Source organism: Theropithecus gelada, chromosome 4 (genome assembly GCF_003255815.1).
Source record: "Theropithecus gelada isolate Dixy chromosome 4, Tgel_1.0, whole genome shotgun sequence".
Taxonomy (NCBI): Eukaryota; Metazoa; Chordata; class Mammalia; order Primates; family Cercopithecidae; genus Theropithecus; species Theropithecus gelada.
Genome location: NC_037671.1, coordinates 107,784,335 through 107,806,357, shown reverse-complemented (window position 1 = coordinate 107,806,357; position 22,023 = coordinate 107,784,335). Strand labels below are relative to the sequence as shown.

General features: G+C 40.2%; 1 protein-coding gene across 1 annotated transcript in view; it reads left to right on the top strand.

Annotated features, from left to right (window-relative positions):
• The first annotated feature begins 8,400 nt into the window (after nucleotides 1-8,400).
• The window catches only part of TULP4 (tubby like protein 4), a 230,416-nt gene continuing 216,793 nt past the window's right edge, over nucleotides 8,401-22,023 (top strand). Inside the window, exon 1 of the mRNA XM_025382297.1 lies at nucleotides 8,401-8,518. The gene's annotated coding sequence lies outside the window, so the exon portion shown is untranslated. The remainder of the gene's footprint in view (nucleotides 8,519-22,023) is intronic.

The following is a 22,023-nucleotide window of genomic DNA, read 5'->3' as shown; positions in this document are numbered from 1 at the left end:
CCGTCCTCTCCTTGCTCAGGTGTTGAGACTCCCCTCTCTTTGGTTTCCTCCTCCCTATTCACTCTTCTCACCCTCCTCTGCTGGCTCCCTACCTTTATTTACCTGATGGGGGGTTCCACAAGGCTCACCACTAGAGCCTTTCTTCCATCCTCATCCTCCCTCACTGGGGTCAGTATGTTCTGTAGTTAAAACTCACCTTTGTGTCGATGACACTGACTTAGCTCCAGTCTATATTTTAACTCTGAGGTTCAGATACGAGTGTCCAGCTATTTACTTGACCCTGCCCTTTGAATGTCTCCTAGACATTGCAGGCTCAACATGCCACATCTGTTCATGGCAACTCCATGCCCTGTCCCATTCTTCCTCAGCTCAATTACTGCCACCACCAGTTGGGAATTATTCATAACTGTAATAGCTGACACTTACTGAGAGTTTATTATGTGCTGGGCACTGCCTCAAAAATATTGCACGAATTTACACAAATAATCTGTTTGGTCCTAACAGTAATACCATGAGGCAGGTTATGGTAATAGTGATAGCTTATATAACTCCTAGTGTGTACCACACACTGTTTTTAGCATGTTACAGATATTAACTCGTTGAATTCTTGTCACAGATTCATGAGGTAGATACTGGTATTATCTCTAATTGATAGGTGAGAAAACTGAACTACAGAGAGATGAAGTTACTTGTTCCAGGTCCCTCGGTTACAACTTGCCTCCCAGGCTGGGTGCCGTGGCTCACACCTGTAATCCCAACACTTTGGGAGGCTGAGGTGGGTGGATCATGAGGTCAGGAGTTCGAGACCAGCCTGGCCAACATGGTGAAACCCCATCTCTACTAAAAATACAAAAATTAGCTGGGCATGGTGGCGGGCACCTGCAGTCCCAGCTACTCGGGAGGCTGAGGCAGGAGAGTTGCTTGAACCCGGGAGATGGAGGTTGCAGTGAGCCGAGATCACGCCACTGCACGCCAGCCTGGGTGACAGAGCGAGACTCTCTCAAAAAACAAACAAAAAAACCCCCCCAAAAACCAAAAGCCTGCCTCCTGGCTGCTCTCTTGTCCTTCTCTCTAGTGAGCATCTTAGTGCTGGCCACCACCAGCTGTCCCCGGATCACTGCAGCAGCCTCCTACCTGTGCTTTCTGCTTTCACTCTGTCCTCTTCCACACAGCAACGATGTTGGTCCTGAAATGAAAAACAGAACATTTCATTTAAACCTTCCAGTGGCTTCCTGCTGCACTCCGAATAAAATATAAGCCGCTTTCTGTTGCCCACAGGCCCCTCCTAAGGAAACCCCCAACGTCCTGGTCTTTTCTGTATCCTCATACATGCCAGTCTTTCCTGCCTCTTGTTAGCCTTTTATTGAGCTCTTCCATTTTGTTGTTCTCTCCATTAGAATGTAAGCTCCCTGAGGGCTAGAGCTTGATCAATGTAGAAAGAAGTAAGAAAGAAAGAAGTACAGGTTTAATTTTAGGCTATATCAGTGTTCCATTTGGAAATTGTGTTCTGAGTTCCAAAAGAGCCAAATCTTACTAGACTGGAACACAATCCAGTGCCAAGTTGTGGAGTGCTTGTATAGTTCTGCCACTGTCTGGAACCCATACAAGTGTCCCTGCACAGTTGCAGCTGCTTTTTTTGTTGTTGCTTCCCTCTTAGTCCTGCCCATCTGCCTTACGTGCCACAGTGTTTGAACTTCATGAGGCTTCTGCTTGCGAAACTGTGGTGATTCTGATGGTTCTGTGGATAGTGGAAGAAACCTGGCCAGGGACGCACAGGGAGAGAAGCTAAGCCTGAGAAGGTTTGGCCATATTCCTGCCTGTGAAAGACCATGGGAGATGGTAATCTTCAAGGTCCCATACTGACCCTCACCAATTCAGATTCTCCTGGCACTGATTTGCAAATTGAGCAACAAGTCTAGCTGTCTAGATGGCCACAGTTACTATTTTCTTTAGCTCTCAGTGCCCATCCTAACCCATGGCAGCTCTTTGTCACTGTCCCTAGAGATTCCTTTGAACCCACCTTGATGCACATAACTACACTAATGGCAAATTCTTTCATTTTTTCAGTAACCAAACCTGTCAGCATGGAGCCCAAGGAAATAGGTCTTATGAGAATTTCTGTAGTAAGCAAAAACATAGAATTTGGGGTAATATTAGTAAATAAGCAATAACTTAGCAAATTAAGATCTTGTTTGTAGTTCTGCTGTGGAGGAGAGTAACTTGTCATCTTACTTAAGACCCTGTAACTTCCAAAGAAGTGTCATTCTGTGAAAGTGTTGAGGGAGGGTAGGCCCCTGCTATGAATTTAGGAGTGTGCAGTTCACATATACTTTCTAAATACTGAGCAGGAGTAATGACTGTAATAAACTAGGGAGACTTTTTTTTTGTTAAGGCAGAGTCTTGCTCTGTCGCTCAGGCTGGAGTACAGTGGTGTGATCTCAACTCACTGCAACCTCTGCTGCAAGGGTTTAAGCGACTCTCCTGTCTCAGGCCCCCAGGTAGCTGGGATTACAGGTCACGCCACCACGCCTGGCTAATTTTTGTGTTTTTAGTAGAGACAGGGTTTTACCATGTTGGGCAGGCTGGTCTTGAACTCCTAACCTCAAATGATCTGCCCACCTTGGCCTCCCAAAGTGCTGGGATTACAGGCGTGAGCCGCTGTGCCTGGCTGGGAGACTTTTTCTTTTTCTTTTTCTTTTTCTTTTTCTTTTTCTTTTTCTTTTTCTTTTTCTTTTTCTTTTTCTTTTTCTTTTTCTTTTTCTTTTTCTTTTCTTTTCTTTTCTTTTCTTTTCTTTTCTTTTCTTTTCTCTTTCTTTTTCTTTTTTTGACAAGGTTTTGCTCTGACAACCAAGCTGGAGTGCAGTGGCATATCATAGTTCACTGCAGCCTCAAACTCCTGGACTCAAGTCATCCTCCCATCTCAGCCCCCCAAGTAGCTGGGACTGCAGGTGTGCAACCACCCACTGGCTATTTTTTTTTGTAGACATGGAGTCTCACACTGGTCACAAACTCCTCTTTCTTCTAAAGCAACAAAAACGTGTTCTTAGTTGACAGTGGAATGGTAAACATGACTCTCAGAACTGTTGTACTGAGTTCATGACTTGTTTAGGTGACAGGAGGTCAATATAGATGGTGCCAGCTTCACACCCTTGTGTCATAGGGTCCCTTTGCCCAGCACTCTCTTTTTAAATTCAGAATAATTGGGAAGTGGTGGGTGTAAACCAGCACTGCCTTCTCTGCAGACCTACCAAGGTGTTATGCAAGCAGTATATTTACATAAATTTATATTGCATAAATATATAGTATATTTGCTAATAATAATACCAAGGTATTATGGAAATAGAGAAGGCCTAACTTATTAGAACCCACGTTTGTTTGTTTGCCAAGACCTCTGCTGGTCTTTTTTTTTTTTTTTGGTCTTTTTTTCCTTTTTTTCTATTTTTCTTTTTTGAGACAGGGTCTTGCTCCCATTGCACAGGCTTAAGGGCAGTGGCATGATCATGGCTCACTGCAGCTTCAACTTCCCAGGCTCAGGTGATCCTCCCACCTCAGCTTCCCAAGTAGCTGGGACTACAGGCGTGTGCCGCCACACCTGGCTAATTTTTTATATTTTTTATTAGAGACAGGGTTTCACCATTTTGCCCAGGCTGGTCTCAAACTCCTGGGCTTAAGTGATCTTCATGCCTCAGCCTCCCAGAGTGCTGGGATTACAGGCGTGAGCCACTGTACCTGGCCCTATAGCATCTATTTACACTAGGTCTGTCTCTTGGTCTTGAATGTTACCTTTAATGACCTCTCAGTCAGGGAGGTCAGGAAAATGAGATTTCTTTGTAGATATTAAAGAATATCACAGAAAGTACTTTTGGTATTGCAGCCCAAGTACATCATGGGTTAAAATGACTTTTACAGATTAGCCTGTGTAGCAGTGATAATGCTTATCATATTACTTCTCTAGAAATGTTTTTTCAGAGTTCTGAACAACCTGTTTATAAGAAGACTTTAACAGTGTAGTCCGTGGGTTAATTGGGGAGATTTATGTTAGAGCCACCAGAAGCAAGGGTTAGCTTTGGCCACAGTAGCCAAAACAACTCTTGCGCCACCCCTCCCTCCTGCTCAGTGTGGTTCGTGTAGGTAGTTGTCTGGTTTCTAGCATCACGCAAGGCTTGGTTACACTGAGTTTCTGGTGGCCTGGAGGGTAACTTTCGGCCTTTGTGTGGAAGCTGTCACTTTGCACCTTAAATATCAGATTGTAATTTGGGGACTTCTTAAGATGATGTCCTTCAGTGATGCAGATATTCTGAAACAACTCCCTGCAGCAGTCCCAGGTACCAGAGATAGCCCTTCTTTTCTTTTTCTGGCAGCAGTAACCTTTGTGGTCTTTCTGGGCCATATCAAGCTTGGCTTGAGGCAACTCTGTTTCCTTCACTCAGAGAGCATTATATCACCTCCCATCACCTCATCCCTGGAATTCTCTTGACTTATTTTGCTGCTGTGACCTTTGAACCAGAGCCCAGGCTCAAGCTTTTGTTGGGTGGAGGTGAATGTGGACTCCCTTCTTCTTGTGCTAAATTCATCATCATAGGCATGGAGTAACTGAGCTTCAAGGGATCTTAAGTCTGTTGCATGTCAGTCAAGTGGACTGCCTTCTGTTTGTGTTAGATGAAGTATTGGGGGAAGTGTAGGGTCTGTGTTTTCACAGCTCCTTTGAGACTGCTAAAGGTATCTGGCCTGTACTGTGTGGTACAATGAGCTGTACTGACAATACACCTTCACAAAGAGCAAGTCTAGCACTGTGTCTTTCCATACAGTTGTTTTGATGTGTAGTGCATTTTGTAGCGTTTAGAGGGGAAATGTAGAAGAAGATACTAGTTTTGTTTTTTTTGGCCATATGCTTCAGTGTAAAATGATCCAGCACTTTCCAAAAGATATTTTTATTAGTAGTACTAAACTATTATCTATATGCTCATGTTGATTAAATTGATTGAAAAGCTTAATTTTCAATACATATATTTAGATCTTTCCTAGACAAAATGTAATATTAACTTTGATAATACTTTTTGTTTTATGTCATTTGAGAGCATTTTGACATTGTAAGTTGAGAACAGTTGCTCTGATAATAGATTATTTTCTTCTTTATCATTTTACCTATTTTATTAGTTTATTTTGTTTTTTAGTAGGTGCCAGCAAGTATTCTTTATTTGATTCTGATACTTTTCCCCTTTAAGAGTCTTATTGAACAAATACTTTTAGAGGACCTCGTATGTTTAGGGCACTGTTGTAGAACCGGTGAAAGGAAGGAGAGCCGGAGGTAAGTTGCAGTCTCTATTTGGGGAGCTTCCCTGGGTGAGTTTAGCTTTCTTTGTGTAGACCCCATGGGGATCCAGAATACTGGCCATAGTTTTTGAAAATGTAGAACAATTAGTAGATATTCAGAATTCAGAACTTAAATTATATATGCTTTCTACCATCTAGTTTAAACTTTTAAAAGATATTGTTAAATTTACACTTAAATTGCTTTAGTATGTCTTTATGATTTTAGCTCAAGTATGATAGAACGAAGATATGTTCTTTTCCCTTCACTGCTGTGTTCTGATCTTAATGTCAAGGGAAGATAGTAATATTGTGTTTGACACTAATACGTTTAGAAGATAATTTCTAGCCCCAGTTTATGATAGCTATGTACATTTATGAGGAAAATCTTTAGCACATGGCTTACATGGTGCAGAAATTAGTTTCAAATGACTTCATCTATGTTTAATATCTGATCATTATGTTAAGAAAAAAGGAGAAAAGCAAATGGAGACTCTCCCTCTCCCAGGCCATTTGACAATAACATAATTGGGAACGTGTCCTTGGCCTCTCTCCTCCTCCTCCCCGCAGAATGATGTAGGTCCTCTTTACTCTTAGTGAGATATACAGCAGACCTATTCATTCACTTCCAAGAAGTTCTCAAAACAGCAGACAGCTGTGAACAGTTGATACGTGTTTGGCTTGGAATTCAGCGTGTGAACTTCTGCCTAGACGGGTTTTCCCCAGACCAGAGGGCTTTATTTCAGAACACAGTTGTGAAGTGAGGTGATGCTTCTTTACAGCGCAGCTAAACCTGCACCACTAACTGCGTGGATAGACAAGAGATGCACCATGGTAGTCGTGAGGGTCTGACTTTCTCCATAACTGGGAAGTTAAAATGGACAGTTTGGCAAGAAGGAAAGTTGCATATTTCTCATGTATTCTATAGCCATTTCCTTTTGTTTATCAACGTGAATGTTGAGAGTTGGGCCTCAGTATGAATTTTAATTAGAATTGTAGTATAGCGTTAATCTTACTATGGTAGCAAGACCAGTGTAATATGAATACACTTAAAAAAAACTTATACATTATAAAATGAATAATTGAAGCCATGCCAAGTCCATGATACTATGCATTCATGCCATTTTATCTTTTTTTAATTGCTTTTTTATTTTTGATATTTCAACTGATCATTTATTACCTTTTCCTCCCTGGTTGTTTAAAGTTATCTTTTCTTCATTTTTCTTTAGCAGGAATCTATTTTATTAGCGTTTTGGGACAAGTGGCTACCTGAATACAGATTTTATTTTTGTTGTGAAAATTGGTTTCTTGCAGATATTCTTCAGTGAAATTAAAAAGTGCTTCATGCCAAAGGAGAAAACTGGTCAGGAGGAGTCCCTGCATAGTTTGATTTCCACTTAAATAAAGCCCTGTCTCAGTGCCTGTGCAGCTGTCTAACTGTTGGCTGCCGAGACAAATCTGCAAGCCTGGCTCTCCTTATGGAGTGGCGATAGTTGGGTGATTAATTGAAGATATGATTTTGTATTTGAGGACCCAAGCAGAAGAAAGTCTCACATTCTAATGGTGTTTGAAAGGTGTCCTCTTTTAACTATTTAAATTGGGAGAGAGAAATGCTGTAATTTGTCATCTAAATTAGAAAGTTAAACCTGTTTTATTCTTCTTAGCACAGTGCCTGGGATGTTGGGCATTCAAGTGTTTGTACAGTGAATGAATAAATGGACAGATGGGTGGATAAATAAATTTAGTTGATCTTTATTTAAAAAATATTTCATTCGAAAAGAAATGAATAGCAGATACCTTACATTAAATGTGAGGAGTAATAGCTCCCTTGTAGCTTTTGCACTCCCATTTCTTTGGGCAAATGACTGGGGTAAATGGATTATGATATGGGGCCGGGGTGAACCACCTCACTTTGTGGGTGTTATGGGAGGGATATTTAAAAAGGCAGAAGGAGAAAGAAACAAAATCTCATTTGTTTCCATGCATTTTACTGCTATCTTAGCGAGGTAATTCAGACTTAAATCCTAGGCTGAAATTCCTGCCTTAATTTTTTTTTTTTTTGAGATGGAGTTTCGCTCTTGTTGCCCAGGCTGGAGTGCAGTGGCGTGATCTCGGCTCACTGCAGCCGCCACTTCCTGGGTTCAAGCGATTCTCCTGCCTCAGCCTCCCGAGTAGCTGGGATTACAGGCGCCCACCACCACGCCCAGCTAATTTTTTGTATTTTTAGTAGAGACGGGGTTTCACTATGTTGGCCAGGCTGGCCATCTTAATTTTTTTTTTTATTTATAGAACTGGCCTAAATACAGTGAGGCATTTCCATTCTGGTTTTTATCCTTCCATTAGCCTGAAGGGGTGATGGGGGCAGGTGGTCACATTTCACAGCGAAGTAGGGAGGTAGGGAAATGCAGTGCCGAGCCTTAGGACCAATCCTTAGCTTGTTAGCTGGCCTCATTAAGAGTTATGATTTTTAGGGAGAAGGGGAAGGACAGATTCTCTTGTCTGTTTTGTTCATAGCGTGTTTTGGACCACATTAACCTGGCCCTTAAAACATTGCTTTGACTGAGTTACCCATGAATGTTAAGCTTTTATTCATGTTCGCTATAGGAAATAATTGTAAATCCTGTTTTTACATTTGTATGAGATTATTGTCTTTGTCCCTTCCACCTTCTGATGACTCTTCCGTAGTGCTTCATTGGTGACATTTCTTCAAAATTTAATACTGGGAAAAACATCTTTCCTGGCTAACTAGACAGTTTCCTCATTTCTGATGAGATTTGTGTAAGCCATCCTGAGTCTGTCTTTGCCCTGATCAAGAGTATACTTAGGGCCAAGGTTTTAATGCTTTGCGTTAACATTTTTGCTGTCTTCTTTTTCTTAACTCTATTTTTCCTCTTAAAAGTTATTATAAACAATCTTATTTTGTATGTGCTTTTAATTAGGTGCTTTACATTCTTCTTGGAAAGAGTCATGTTTCTAATAGATTCTTTAAAACAACAGTGCATGTTCATTATTAAGTACTTCCTTTGTATTTATGCTTATTGCTCCTGTAACCTTTTCCCACTAACCCTAGTTGATTTTTCTTTCTCGTTTAGTCCTGGATCAAGCTGAGTATCTCCACGTTTAGATGCATAAATACTATTTTGTTAAGATCTTACGTTTGTGGTATAAGAACTTGAAGGAAATAGAACTGATTTGTTATTTCTAAAAGGTAAGCTTTTGATAAGTGATTATGAATTCCCTCTAAGAACTAGATGATATAGATCATTGCTGAACCCCAAACTAATGTTCCTTATGTCCAGCTGTGATTCTAACCTTTGACTGAAATGTGGGTTAAGGGAACATTTGGATCATTATCTTTTTTCCTGCTACCCAGTGTCTACTCTTTGATTTGAGGTAATGTTATTTTCTGGGAAGAACGGCCACAAGATTTAAATCCTGCCATTAATTTTCTCATGTTATATTTGTACACCTATAGGACATGGTAGTAGTCAAGAATCAACTGAATTTTCCCTGACACTTTTTATTCTTGTTAGTGTTATTGTAATAACACCTGTTTAAAGCAGGCATCTGGATCTTCCAGGAGCACAGATGCTTTCTTGATGAACCTCATGTCATGTTAACCCTTTCTCTGTCTAGAAATATTTTAATTATTTCATATACAGAACGTTATATTACGTGAAACTCTATGGGCCGGGCGCGGTGGCTCACACCAGTAATCCCAGTACTTTGGGAGGCCAAGGCGGGCGGGTCACTAGAGGTCAGGAGTTCGAGACCAGCCTGGCCAACATGGTGAAACCCCACCTCTAAAAATACAAACATTAGTTGGGCATGGTGGCACACACTTGTAGTTCCAGCTAATCGGGAGGCTGAGGCAGGAGAATCACTTGAATCCAGGAAGCAGAGGTTGCAATGAGCTGACATCCCACTACTGCACTCTAGCCTGGGTGACAGAGCAAGACTCCGTCTCAAAACAAACAAAAAACCCCTATAAAGACCTGCGTCTGTAAGAGCCTAGATACAGTGCTGCCACCATGGCTCTATGGCTTCTTTTAGCCTCATTTTGCCAACTTGTAACTATTAATATCTTCCATAAATGGTTATTATTGTAATAAAGGAAAATCATTTTTAGAAATTTTGGAACACTATGTCTAGCTACATTCAATAGTAATTGAATCAGGATAATAAATGTTTCGAAGCCCCTGGTGGTAGTTCACTTATTTCCCACTCTGTGTAACAAAGTTCTTGTGTAAAACATAAGGTTTTGGCTTGTGCTCTGAATCTTAGCACTTTACAGCGGGCAGAGCACAGCATCCCCTTCATTCATCTTAGTTCCTTGGTTTCCTGTGTGCTGTTTCCTGCCTGAATTTGATTCAACTTTGGATCTGTGTGCTTGTCCTTACAGAATTATATGTGCAAGTGATACTACTATGTTCTTAAACTATCCTCTTTATTGGTGGAAGTACTAGTAAATAGAATCATTATATTCATTTACCTACCAGTCATCCTTCAGAACTAATTGAAGTGCAAGTTGGTCTCCTTTCACTAGGAAATAAACTGCCTCCAGCCTTCTGCTTCAGCAGGTCTGCTCCTTGTACCTCAGGCTCCTCTTCCACCCCAGCCAGCTTCAGCCTCTCTCTTGTATTGGCTGCTTGTGTTTTTCTTCACCCTCTCTGGGAGTCCCCTGGGGTATCCTCCTCTCCTTTTGCAGCTTATGTGGTTTCTGCGCTCACTTACTTCAGGGAATGGTTTCTAAACCACATCCAAAGTTAAAAGTGGTAGACTATGGACCCTCCTGTAAATGAGGCTGACCATATATTCTGGAAAACTCTCCTGCTATGAGCCCTTAGAAATACTGCAAAAGATACAGCAAACATCCTTTAAAAGTCTTTATCAGAAGAAAGTGAGAGAAATCCATAGATAGGGAAAAAGAAAGAGGAGTGAGTGTTTCTGGGAGACAGAAGGTCTAAAACTGGAGTGGGAAGTGAGCCAGACAGAGACCAGGCTGAAAAACAAAAACATCCATCAGCAAATGGAGTTAAAAAGAAAAAGTCTCTTTTGAGACTGTTTGGCTTGGGGTTTGAATTAATGCTACCTGCATGGTCTGGAAAACCCCAAGCTGAGAAACGAATCTAAATGCTTCTGAGTTGGAAGAGCCCTGGGGTGCTTGGCAGAAAGAAATAAATGCAAATCCCTTCAGGAAGAATGCTACCCTCCACCCGCTGATGAAGAGCTGGGGATATGCTGACGACAGAAACATTGCTAGACGTATAAGGAAATGAGCCGCCATGAATGAGAGTCAGCTTAAAGTCAGTGATGACATGCCATCTACTTGATTCATTCATTCCTTGCTTTTTAGCTGACCACCCATTATATACTGAGTGCTGTTCTCAGTGCTGTGGTTATAATGGCAAAACATTCTGTGGGGAAATGGGTACTGAGCTGCTGACCAGAGGCTTTGGTACATTTGGCCTGCAGCCCTGCCCACTTCAGGGCTCTGAGTTAATGCTAGAAAACTGGTGCTTGACTGGTCCCAGTTTGAAAACTGCTGATTATGTTAATTCCTGTATTTTACAAATGAAAAAACTGAGACCACAGTGGTTAAATAACTTGCCCGAGGTAGGAGCCTCAGTTTCCTTGCCTGTGGAATGGGGATGATACCTACCTCACAGGGTTGCTGTGGCCATGAAAGGTTAACTGGCATGTTGTCTGCCTCAGATATTTCTATTCTTCCTTTGTCTTCGTCTTTAATGATCACAGATACTACAGGGACCCAGTTCTACTGCTTTTCAGATTCAACACTTTTCTGTTGCTGGTATGATTCTCAAGGTCTTTGATTGTTCAAGCCTACACAGAGCTCCACGCCCTCACTCTTAGTTGTTCTCTGATTATTTCATGTACGTGGGTTTCCCCTTCCTAACAGATTGTGAACTGTTTACGTTCAGGGTCCAGAGTTTGTATTTTTATGTTAGCTTTATATTATCTTTATCTAGTCTTGGACTGGTCTGATTTGTTGTTGTTGTTAAGCAACAATAAACAATTATTTATCAATAAACAATTATTATTTGTTTGTTGTTGCTTGATTAATCACAGTAGTTCCATTGTAATGAGGAAACAAGAATATTTCTGTCCAAAAAGTCATTATGCGAGAGTGTTGGCAAAGGAAAACACTTTTGCTGGCCATTTATGATGTTGACATCTGTATTCTGCTGCTTCAGCCTCTGACTGATGATTGCTACCTGAATTCCTACTGCAGTTTGCCTTACAGTACAGGCCTGCTCATTCCTTCTCTGCCAGGCCTGTTTGTGAATGCTGTTCACCACCCTGAGATTCTCTCTGTATGTTGGAAATCATTGAATGAATAGCTCAAGCCGCTTCCATGTAGTTGTAAGCACATGTATTAGGATTGGAAGTGCATCCATTTGTATGGGCACGGGTCCATGGTTAGCTTTGTTTTCCTGTCGCCCTGCCCTGCCCTGATCTCTGGCCTAGATGGACAGTGTGGGCGTGCTCTCTGTGTCTTTCCTGTCCATCTGTTGGCTGAGGGTCAGGCACTTCTGCTTACCATCAGAACCAGGAAGGAATCACTTGGAATTCATCCCTCCCATAGAACCCAACTGTGGCTGGGCTATAGCCAGGGCTCTGTTCAGTTGCTGGCTGCGTTTCAGCTCTCCATTTGAGTCCTTTCTATATGAAAAACATGAAAATGCCAGGGGATTATTTTTGCAAGTAAAAAAGATGGCAGCAGATGTGAAAACAGATTTACTCATCATGATGTAAATTGGTGTTTTGTTTTCATTTTAGTTTAACAATATATAGGTATTCATGAAAATATTTGGCTGTAAAAAATTAGGAAAATTACAAACTGCTGTTATCTGTTGCAGTTCATTCAATTCAGTTTTATTGGAAAGAACTTGAAATTGTAAGTTAAAAAATTTACTGAAATTTGTGGTAGTTAAGCTTTAAGAATTATAAGTAATAATGCAAAAGACATTTTAAAATTCAGATTTATCAAAATCAATTGTTCCTTTCTTTGTACAGATAAAATAATTTTCTGGAATATGGAATATGGTGGTAGAAGTAATGCAGACTTGTTTTACCACAGCCTTCATTTTCTCTGGCAATTATTTCTGCGTTTCTTCTGTTTTATAAAGGAAATGGCTTGTGTTTAGTAATTTCCTCTGTACCTGTAACCAAGAGAATAAACTTGTTATTACATCTAAACTTGTGTATTCTTGTATACATGCTGGACCAGAGACTAGTTAAAATGTTCTGTGTTACCATGGGTCTGTGAAAAGATCTTGTCTTACTGGTTTTGTATTCCTAGTAAATTTCAGTATGATGATATCACCTAAACACTGTAACTATGGGACATTGGCAGGAGCTTGGGGATATTTTTAGCTACTTGGAACTCTTATTGTAATGGTATTTATTAGTAATTCAAGACAAATTTTATTATATAATTATGCTCGATGGGTTTATTGCCATGCAAGACTGCAGTGTTTTAGATGACTAGAATTTAGCTTTTTAAGAACTCCACATTTTTATTTCAGCTCTTTCAATGGAAAATTTTCTAAAATATGCAATTTCCTTCTTAATGAGAAGGTAATGAGCATAATAGGACTTGTAATTGCCCACCCAGGGTCATCTCTTTATTCTTTTGTGAGGACTCACAGTAATGCTTTTGGAAGGGGTCAGCATGTTGGGCTTCTTTCTACATTTAATGGTCATTTGTCAACAAATATTTACTGCGTTCTTTTCTAGGTCTGGAGATTCAGTGATGAAGGCATATTTCTTGCCCTCAGAAGGTTCACATTGTAGTAGGGAAGATAAACCAGGTAGTAAATCTTAGGACACAATGGGATGTTTACAGTGAAGAGGAGAGGCCAACCTGGAGTATATGGGTTTGAGATCCATGCAAATCTGGGTTCAAATTACAGGGTGAATGGAGTTGTGTTAAGCTCCATCTAGCACTTGCATGGCTAGACGTATGCATGTGTAGTGTTTATTTCTGTCATAGCAGTAAAAAGACTTCTCCTGTAGTTTATTGGCCTATAAAATAATATAATTTATGACATCATTGGAAAAGTGTATTCCTACGTGGGGTCATTTGTTTCTAGAGTAAAACAGTTTTAACACCATATACAAATAAAAGCACTTCTATTCAATTGAACATGCATTTATTGAATACCTAATATACATGTACATTTTGCTTGCTAGATGTCTTGATGAATAGACATTTAAAAGTCCTTACCCTTAAGTAACTCACAAGTTAGCACGGATGATAGGGGCTCAAATACTTAAAATATGGTGTAGAATTGAATGAGCAACTTAAGGTAGAAACATTTGCTGTAGAAGACCATACTTGCTAGGGAGGAACTGGCAAAGATGTATGGAATAGGTGATGTCGAAGCTGCATCATGAAAGATGGCTAAAATTGGGGGAATTTGGGATGAGCATGTACTTAGGTGGATTAGCTGGGAGCTTAGTACAGGCAATAAATATATTAACACTTTGAAAGGAGCATAATTTTTATAGAGGACCCTGGTGGAAGACAAGACTGGCACGATAGGTAGGTGTAAGGCCCTTCTGTGAAGGCCCTTGAATGCCAGGCTGAGGAGGGTGTTCTTAGCCAGTGAATGTGACCAAGTGACCGTTCTTAAAGTTGCAAATGATATTATTGCAGCTGTCCTTTAGCTCACTGGCAAAATGGGTGTGTATTAACTGAGGGGAGGTCATGTGGGTCTAGAGTGAAGAGCACTGAAATTATCAATTGGTTTGAATTCTGGCTTCAGCACTTATTACGCTGGGGGGACTTCAACTTCAGGCAAGTTGCTCAAAACCTTTCTGAGCCTCAGTTTCCTCATAGAGAAAATGGGAATAATGATTCCTTTTATATGGCTGTCTTAAATGACATAACATTTATGAAATCACCTTTAGTAATTTGCATGTGCAGTTTGTTTGGGATTTCAGCCTAGGTGGTTTGTTTTTTTTCTTTCCAATCTTCCCATACCTTGCATTGATTTTTGTTGTCTTCTGTGCTAGCTCGGAGCTCCAGTACTGTGTGGCAGTAGGGTTCTCATCTTTCTGCTTTGTCTGGGATTTCTAGTACAGCATGATACAAACATCTTTATCTCATTTCGTTCTTAAATATGATATTTGCTATAGATTGTAGGTAAATATCCTTTATCAGAATAAGGAAATTCTCTTCCTAATTTGGAATCTAAAAAAAAAAGAGTGTTGAATTTTAGGATACTTTTTTGCTTGTATTGTAATAATCTTTTTCCCTGCTCTTTACTCTTTTAGTATGATGAATTATGTCTAATAGATTATATTTCTAATTAGTAGACAAACAGATTTTCTAATAACCTCTTAGAACTAGTTGTGGATATTATCACTTTTTTAATATTCTAGTTGAGTTTATGTAATACTGCTGTAGGCTATTCTTGAATGTTTGGTAGAACTTGTTTGTAAAATATGTGGCCTGATTTCTTTGTGGGATGATTTTAAACTACAGATTCATTTTCTTTAGTGGGTATAGAACAGTTTAGACTACCTTTCTTCTTGAGGTCGTTTTGTTAAATTGTGTTTCTTAGGAATTTATTCATTTCATATGTTATCTAATTTTATAGCATTAAGTTGTTCATGATATTATTTTATCTTAAGTTTCATGGTGTCTAGTTAGTTGTAGCCCCCTTTTCATTCCCAGTATTTGTATGTGCTGCTCTCTCTTTATCTGTCTTGCCAGAGCTTTGTGTCTTTGATTACTTTTTGCAAAGAATCAGTGTTTGGCCGGGCGCGGTGGCTCAAGCCTGTAATCCCAGCACTTTGGGAGGCCGAGACGGGCGGATCACGAGGTCAGGAGATCGAGACCATCCTGGCTAACACAGTGAAACCCCGTCTCTACTAAAAATACAAAAAACTAGCTGAGGGAGGTGGCGGGCGCCTGTAGTCCGAGCTACTCCGGAGGCTGAGGCAGGAGAATGGCGCAAACCCGGGAGGCGGAGCTTGCAGTGAGCTGAGATCTGGCCACTGCACTCCAGCCTGGGCTACAGAGCAAGACTCCGTCTCAAAAAAAAGAGAAGCTGGGACCACTCAGTGTTTGGCTTTGTTTAGCCTCTGTAATTTTTTTTCTTTTTATTTCTTTAATTTCTGTTTTTATTATTATCTTCCTTTACTCTCTTTTGGTTTATGCTGTACTTTTCTAACTTCTTAAGTTGAATGTTTAGCTCCTTAATTTATAACATAAGTTTTCTTTTATAAGATAAGTTTTATAACATTTTATAACAGTTTCTTCTTTTATAAGCTTTTTTTGTGTTTGTTTGTTTGTTTTTGAGACAGGGTCTCATTTTGTGGTCCAGGCTGGAGTACAGTGGCGCAGTCATGTTTTACTGCAGCCTTGACCACCTGTGCTCAAGTGATCCTCCTACTTCAGCCTTCTGAGAAGCTGGGACCACAGGCATGTGCCACCATGCCTGGCTAATTTTTTAATTTTTTGTAGAGATGGGGTCTCTCTGTGTTGCCCAGGATGGTCTTGAACTCCTGGGTTCAAGCAGTCCTCCCACTTTGGCCTCCTTAAAGTGTTGGGATTACCCATGTAATCCACCGTGCCCAGACTAACATAAGCATTTAAGGCAATGAATTTTCTTTCAAAATACTGCCTTTGCTATAGCCAAGAAGTGTTTTGTTTTGTTTGGAGACAGGGTCTCACGCTGTCACTGGAGTGTGGTGGTGCGATTATGGCTCACTGCAGCCCCCACCTCCTAGACTTAAGTGATCCTCCCACCTCAGTCTGTTGTGTAGCTGGGACCACAGGAGCATGCCACCATGCTGGCTAATTTTAAATTTTTTTGTAAAAACGGGGTCCTACTGTGTTGCCCTGGCTGATCTTGATCTCCTGGGCTCAAGCATCCACATCAGCATTTGTTATTTTCTGACTCTTTTAGTAATAGCCATTTTAACTGGGGTGAGAAGACATCTGCTTGTGGTTTTGATTTGCATTTTCCTGGTAATCAGTGATGTGGAACACATTTCATGTACCTGCTCTCCATTTGTTGTCTGCTTTTGAGAAATGTCTTTTCAGATCCTTTGCCCATTTTTAAATCAGAATGTCTTTTGCTGTTGAGTTGTTTGAGTTCTTTATATATTCTGGTCATTAATCCTTTGTTGGTTGAATAGTTTTACAAATATTTCTCCCATTGTGTTGATTATGTCTACTTTGTTGATTGTTTGCTGTGCAGAAGCTTTGTACATTTTCATTTATTTTTACTTTTATTTTGTTTTTCTCTTTCTAGGGGATTGATTTTGGTCTCCCCTGCTCCCACCTCCATTCTATTTTTACCCCTCCAGTGATTTAGAAGCTTTATACTTTATTTCTAGTCTTTTAGTGATTGCCCTTTAAATTTTACCATGCTTACCTAAGATAATTAAGTATAAAGTTGAGTATTTTAACTATCCTTCTAAAACGATATAAAGGCCTTAAGTACTTTTGGCTCTGGTCATCCTTGTTTTGATCAAATTGTCTATTTTTTTTTTAGTTTTCCACCCTCCCCCGTGTACTCGTCATAGACACAGTCTAGTGGTTAAGCACATAAACTAGAAACTGAAACCGGCAGCCTGGTGTGACACCCAGCTCTGCTGCCTACCAGATGAGTAGTGCTGGGCAAGCATTTAACCTGCCTGTGCCTCAATTTCCTCACCTATAAAATATGGACAACAAAAGGATCTTTCTTATAAGGCTAAGGCTTTTAAATGAGAAATACAGTACCTATAAAGCATTAAGAGCTATACCTAGAAGTTGATAAGTACTATATATTAATATAAGTCTGCTGTTACTGCTTTATTGTTCTGTTTTGAATAGACATTGTTTAATTTTACCTACATATTTAACAATTTCTTTTCTCGTTGTTTCTTCTTCTACCTTAGACCTTACTTCTGAGACATTTTCCTTCTATCTGAAGAATATTCTTTAGATGTTATATTGCGAGGTCAGTTGGCCTTATATTTCAGCTTTTGTTCTTTTGAAATGGTCTTCCTATTTCACTCTAATTCTTAGAAGACAATCTTTCTGGGAACATAATTCTGTTTTCTTTGAGTGCTTTGAAGATACTGTTTCATTGATTTTGGCAGCCAATGCCGCTGTTGAGATGTCTCTTATCTGATTGTCATTCTTTTGTGAGCACCTGTCTTTTCCTTTTGGCTACTTCTGAACTCTCCTTTTTGTGTTTTTATTGTGCAATTTTACTAAAGTGTGCCCAGGTGTGTATTTCTTCTTTATTTCTCCTGCTTGGCGTATATTGTGCTGCTTCTCATGTCTGTGCATTTTTTTTTTTTTAATCAGTTTTGGCAAATTCTCAGTTGTTATGTCTTCAGATATTTCTTTTCCATTTTCTCTGTTATGTCCCTTTAGAATTTTAATTAGATTTGTCCTTTTTGGAGTCTCACTGTGTCTCCCAGTCTGGAGTGCAGTGGCGTGATCTTGATTCACTGCAAGCTCCACCTCCCAGGTTCACAACATTCTCCTGCCTCAGCCTCCCGAGTAGCTGGGACTACAGGTGCCCGCCACCACGCCCAACTAATTTTTTATATTTTTAGTAGAGACGGGATTTCACCGTGTTAGCCAGGATGGTCTTGATCTCCTGACCTTGTGATCCGCCTGCCTCAGCCTCCGAAAGTGTTGGGATTACAGGTGTGAGCCACCGCACCCGGCTGATCTCTTATATTTCTATCTCCTTGTCTCTCTGTGCTATAAAAAAATTGGTGGGTAATTTCTTGAGCTATTAGATCGAGTTCATTAATTTCTTTTTTAGCTGATGTCTTAATTGTAGAGTGCGTTTTATTGAAGGAATAGGTTTTTCATTTCTAAAAGAATAGGTTTTTCATTTCTAAAATATTTCATTTCTAAAACATTTGGTTCTTTCTGCCATTTTAGATAGTGTCTTGCTTTCTAATTCCTTTAGACATTTCAAACCTAATTATTTAAAGTCCTGTTTATTTCAGTTTCTGAAGATTTGCGGATCTAAATTTGTCGTTTGTACTAAGAATTCATGGTGACTTATTTTGTGTGTTTAGTAATTTTTAATTGTAAACAGATTTTTGGTTAAGCCTTATCTGAGGGAATCCTTATTTACTAAATTGGGACTGTTTGCATGCAGCTAAGATTTGTATTTGCTCTGGTATACAAGGATGTTAGAACTGTGGGACACTTAGCCTGTGAGTCCTGCTGAATGTGTGTGACTCAGGTTCAGCCTCTCTACCTAGAGGTTGGACCAAAGTTTGAATATCTGATAGAATGACCAACTGTCTGGTTAGTCCAGGACTGAGGGGTTTCCTGGGATGTGGGACTTTCAGTGCTAACACTGGGACAGTTCTGGGTAAAATGTGACTATTGGTCACCCTAATTCCGATTCCAGTGCTTGTTTTGTATCCGCTTGTGTCCCCTATCAGATGACCCTGGCTTTCCCTTATGTTTATGTGTATGTGCCTTCCTTAGAGATTTCCTATACTTTCCTGCAATTCCAGCAATTAAAAATTACATTTGTTGTAATTTACTCAAGATCTACTAGTGTGCAGAGGCCCTTTCAGAGCATCGTGGAAGTGTAGCATGTAATTTTACTTTTTACTTATTGAGAATGTCTTTTCATGTTGTTCTGTAGTCTTCTACCATATAATTATTAGTGGTTGTATAGTATTCTGTTTTATGTCTTTATCAACATTTATTCAACTAATACCTGTTTTGGACATATTCATTATTTCATATTTTTCCCTTATACAAACGCTATAAGAAATCCTTGTAGCAAAGTTTTTGCACAATGTAAGATTATTTCCTTACGATAAATTTCCAGAAGTGGAATTGATGAATCAAAAGGTTTTGCAGCATTTTAAGCCTTTTTGAATTGTATCACCAAATTGCTCTCTCATTTCTGTGTACCCTGTGTGACATGTGACACAGGCTATTATTTCTTTCACTCTTTGTTGCTTTGATAAATAAGATGCCCCCCTTTTTAATGAAGGCACCTGACTTTTGATACTGGTGAGCCCCAGTATGGTACCACAGTATTTTAATATCTGAGTATCAGGTGTAGATTCACTCTAAGAAGTAGCTTAGCTAGCTCCCACTTTGTTTTAAACTACTAATCAAGCTGTTTGTCTGCAAGCTCCATACCCTCCTCTCTCTGTACAGATAATTAGATGTTCATGTTCTCAGAATTGGCTGTTGAAATCAGCCATATAAACTAAATAGGGAGTAGCTTTTCTTGAAAATACACTTCTTTGTGATTCTCTGAACTTGGCAGTGAACCCCTGGCCCTTGTGACTTTTGCTCACAGGGCTGAAATGCCCTTCAGCATTGGGCTTCCAAGTGGCTGGTGTTGACCTGGGGTTCACACAGAGAAACTCATTCAGTTCATGTTTATTGTTTCCCACTTCCTTAGACTGAAGCACTGTGCCATGCTCAGTACCTTATTGAACACTTAATTCAATGCAGGGGTACTGGTGGGAATTGCAGGGGGCATAAAAATTGGAGTAAAACATAGCCTCTGTTTAGGAGTATATGATTTAGGTAGGGATAATTAATTAAATGAAAAAAATACGTGTGCCACAGGCAGAAAGACCCTTGCTATATGAGTCTGCTCATGTGCTCAGCGCTTCTGTGTGCCACACCTGAAGGAGTTGGTGATGTTCTGAATAAGACAGAATTCTAGAGACTCCACCTCTGTAATTTACAACGTAAGTCAACGGGAAAATGATTTGAGACTACCACAGTTGTAGTAGAAACACATCTTTCAAATAATCCTAGTCATACAGTATTTATCTCACTAGCACGTTTTGAGAATTAGAAGTAGAAAATGATAACACAATAAATATATAAAATCATTGTTAAACCCCATTACCTTTGCAGTGATGTTAGTTTCTTCTGGATGTATGTGTTTCCCTGCGTTTGTCAATAGCCACATAACGAGTGGCTGCTGAGAGTATTCCAGCCTTCAAAGGCAGGTTCTGAGTGCAAATTTGAACCAGCCTGGAGGCAGCCATTAAATCTAATTAGGAAACAAAACTGCCTCATGCTCGGTGGGTATTTGTAGGTTCTGGAAAATTCTGAAAGGAAAGGAGTGATTCTAATTAGAAGCAGGTCATCGGGCCAGGCGCGGTGATACACGCCTGTAATCCCAGCACTTTGGAAGGCCGAGACAGGTGGATAACCTGAGGTCAAGAGTTTGAGACCAGCGTGGCCAACATGGTGAAACCCTGTCTCTACTAAAAATACAAAAATTAGCCGGGCGTGGTGTCAGGCGCCTGTAGTCCAGTTATTTGGGAGGCTGAGGCAGGAGAATCATGTGAACCTGGGAGGCAGATTGCAGTGAGCCAAGATCGTGCCACTGCACTCCAACCTGGGCAACACAGCAAGGCTCCATCTCAAGGAAAAAAAAAAAAAAAAAAAAAAAGGTTGTCATAGTTACTTTATTTAAAAAGAAATGTGGAGTTCAGGACCTGTTGCCATCTATGGACAGAAGGGCAATAATGAAGCGAGGCCTGGGTGTGGAGAGGAGGAAAAGGAACAGAAAGCACAGGATCGCTGTTTGTAGGTGGTAGAGCTGTGAGGACATCCTGTGTCCACACCCTCCATGGGTCCCTAAGACAGCAGAGTCAGCCTCCCAGGAGAAACTGGGATGTGTTTGATTCAAATCATAAAACAGGAAATCCTCTTCGTCCTCCTTCTCTACTTCCTTCTCTTCTTCCTCCTCCCTTCTTCCTCTGCCTTCTTCCTCTTTTTTCTTCGAGACAGGGTCTGGCTCTTGTTGCCCAGGCATGGAGCACAGTGACGTGATCTCAGCTTACTGCAACCTCCACCTCCCAAGCTCAAGCCATCCTCCTACCTCAGCCTCCTGAGTAGCTGGGACTACAGTCATATGCCACCATGCTCGGCTAATATTTGTAGAGACTGGGTTTCACTATGTTGCCCAGGTCCTGGGCTCAAGTGATCTGCCTGCCTTGGCCTCCCAAAGTGCTGGGATTACAGGCATGAGCTACCTTGCCTGGCTTCCTCTCTTTCTTTTCCTCAGCCCCCAAACAAACCTGTAGTCAAAAGCTGAAATGTTAGGGTGTTTGCATATTTTATTGAAAATTTTCTACTATATATTTTTTTCTTGCTTTGCGTTCATCTGACACCTGTATATTTTTTTCCAAATCTGCTTTTCCATTGAACCACTGTTTTACGTTGTTATCCTTTAGAAAGAAATAGGACTTTATGCTGAAATTTTATATCCATTCATTACCGTTAATGTGCATTTTCTTTGTAGACATCTGAGCTTGAGAACTAAAATAGCATCTTTATGCTTTATTGGGATTTTCTAGATTGGGAGAGTAGTACCCCTTACGGTTGGATACAATAATTTTTTAAAAACTTCCTGATTTTTCTAAAAGTCCCCCAGGACTGATGCCTTATATAGTTCACAGCTTGTTAAACCTGTTTAGATCAGGTTTCTTAAGTTAAAAAATTCTCAAATTAAAAAAATTATTTGCTGTGAGATATATATACAGAAGCATATGTTATAAAGAATGAAGTGTATATATGTAATAAAGAATGAAGTGAACACCCCATAACTACCACCCAGGTAAAGAAATATGGCCAGCATTGTCTGGGTGCGGTGGCTCATGCCTGTAATCCCAGCACTTTGGGAGGCCGAGGCGGGCGAATCACGAGGTCAGGAGATCGAG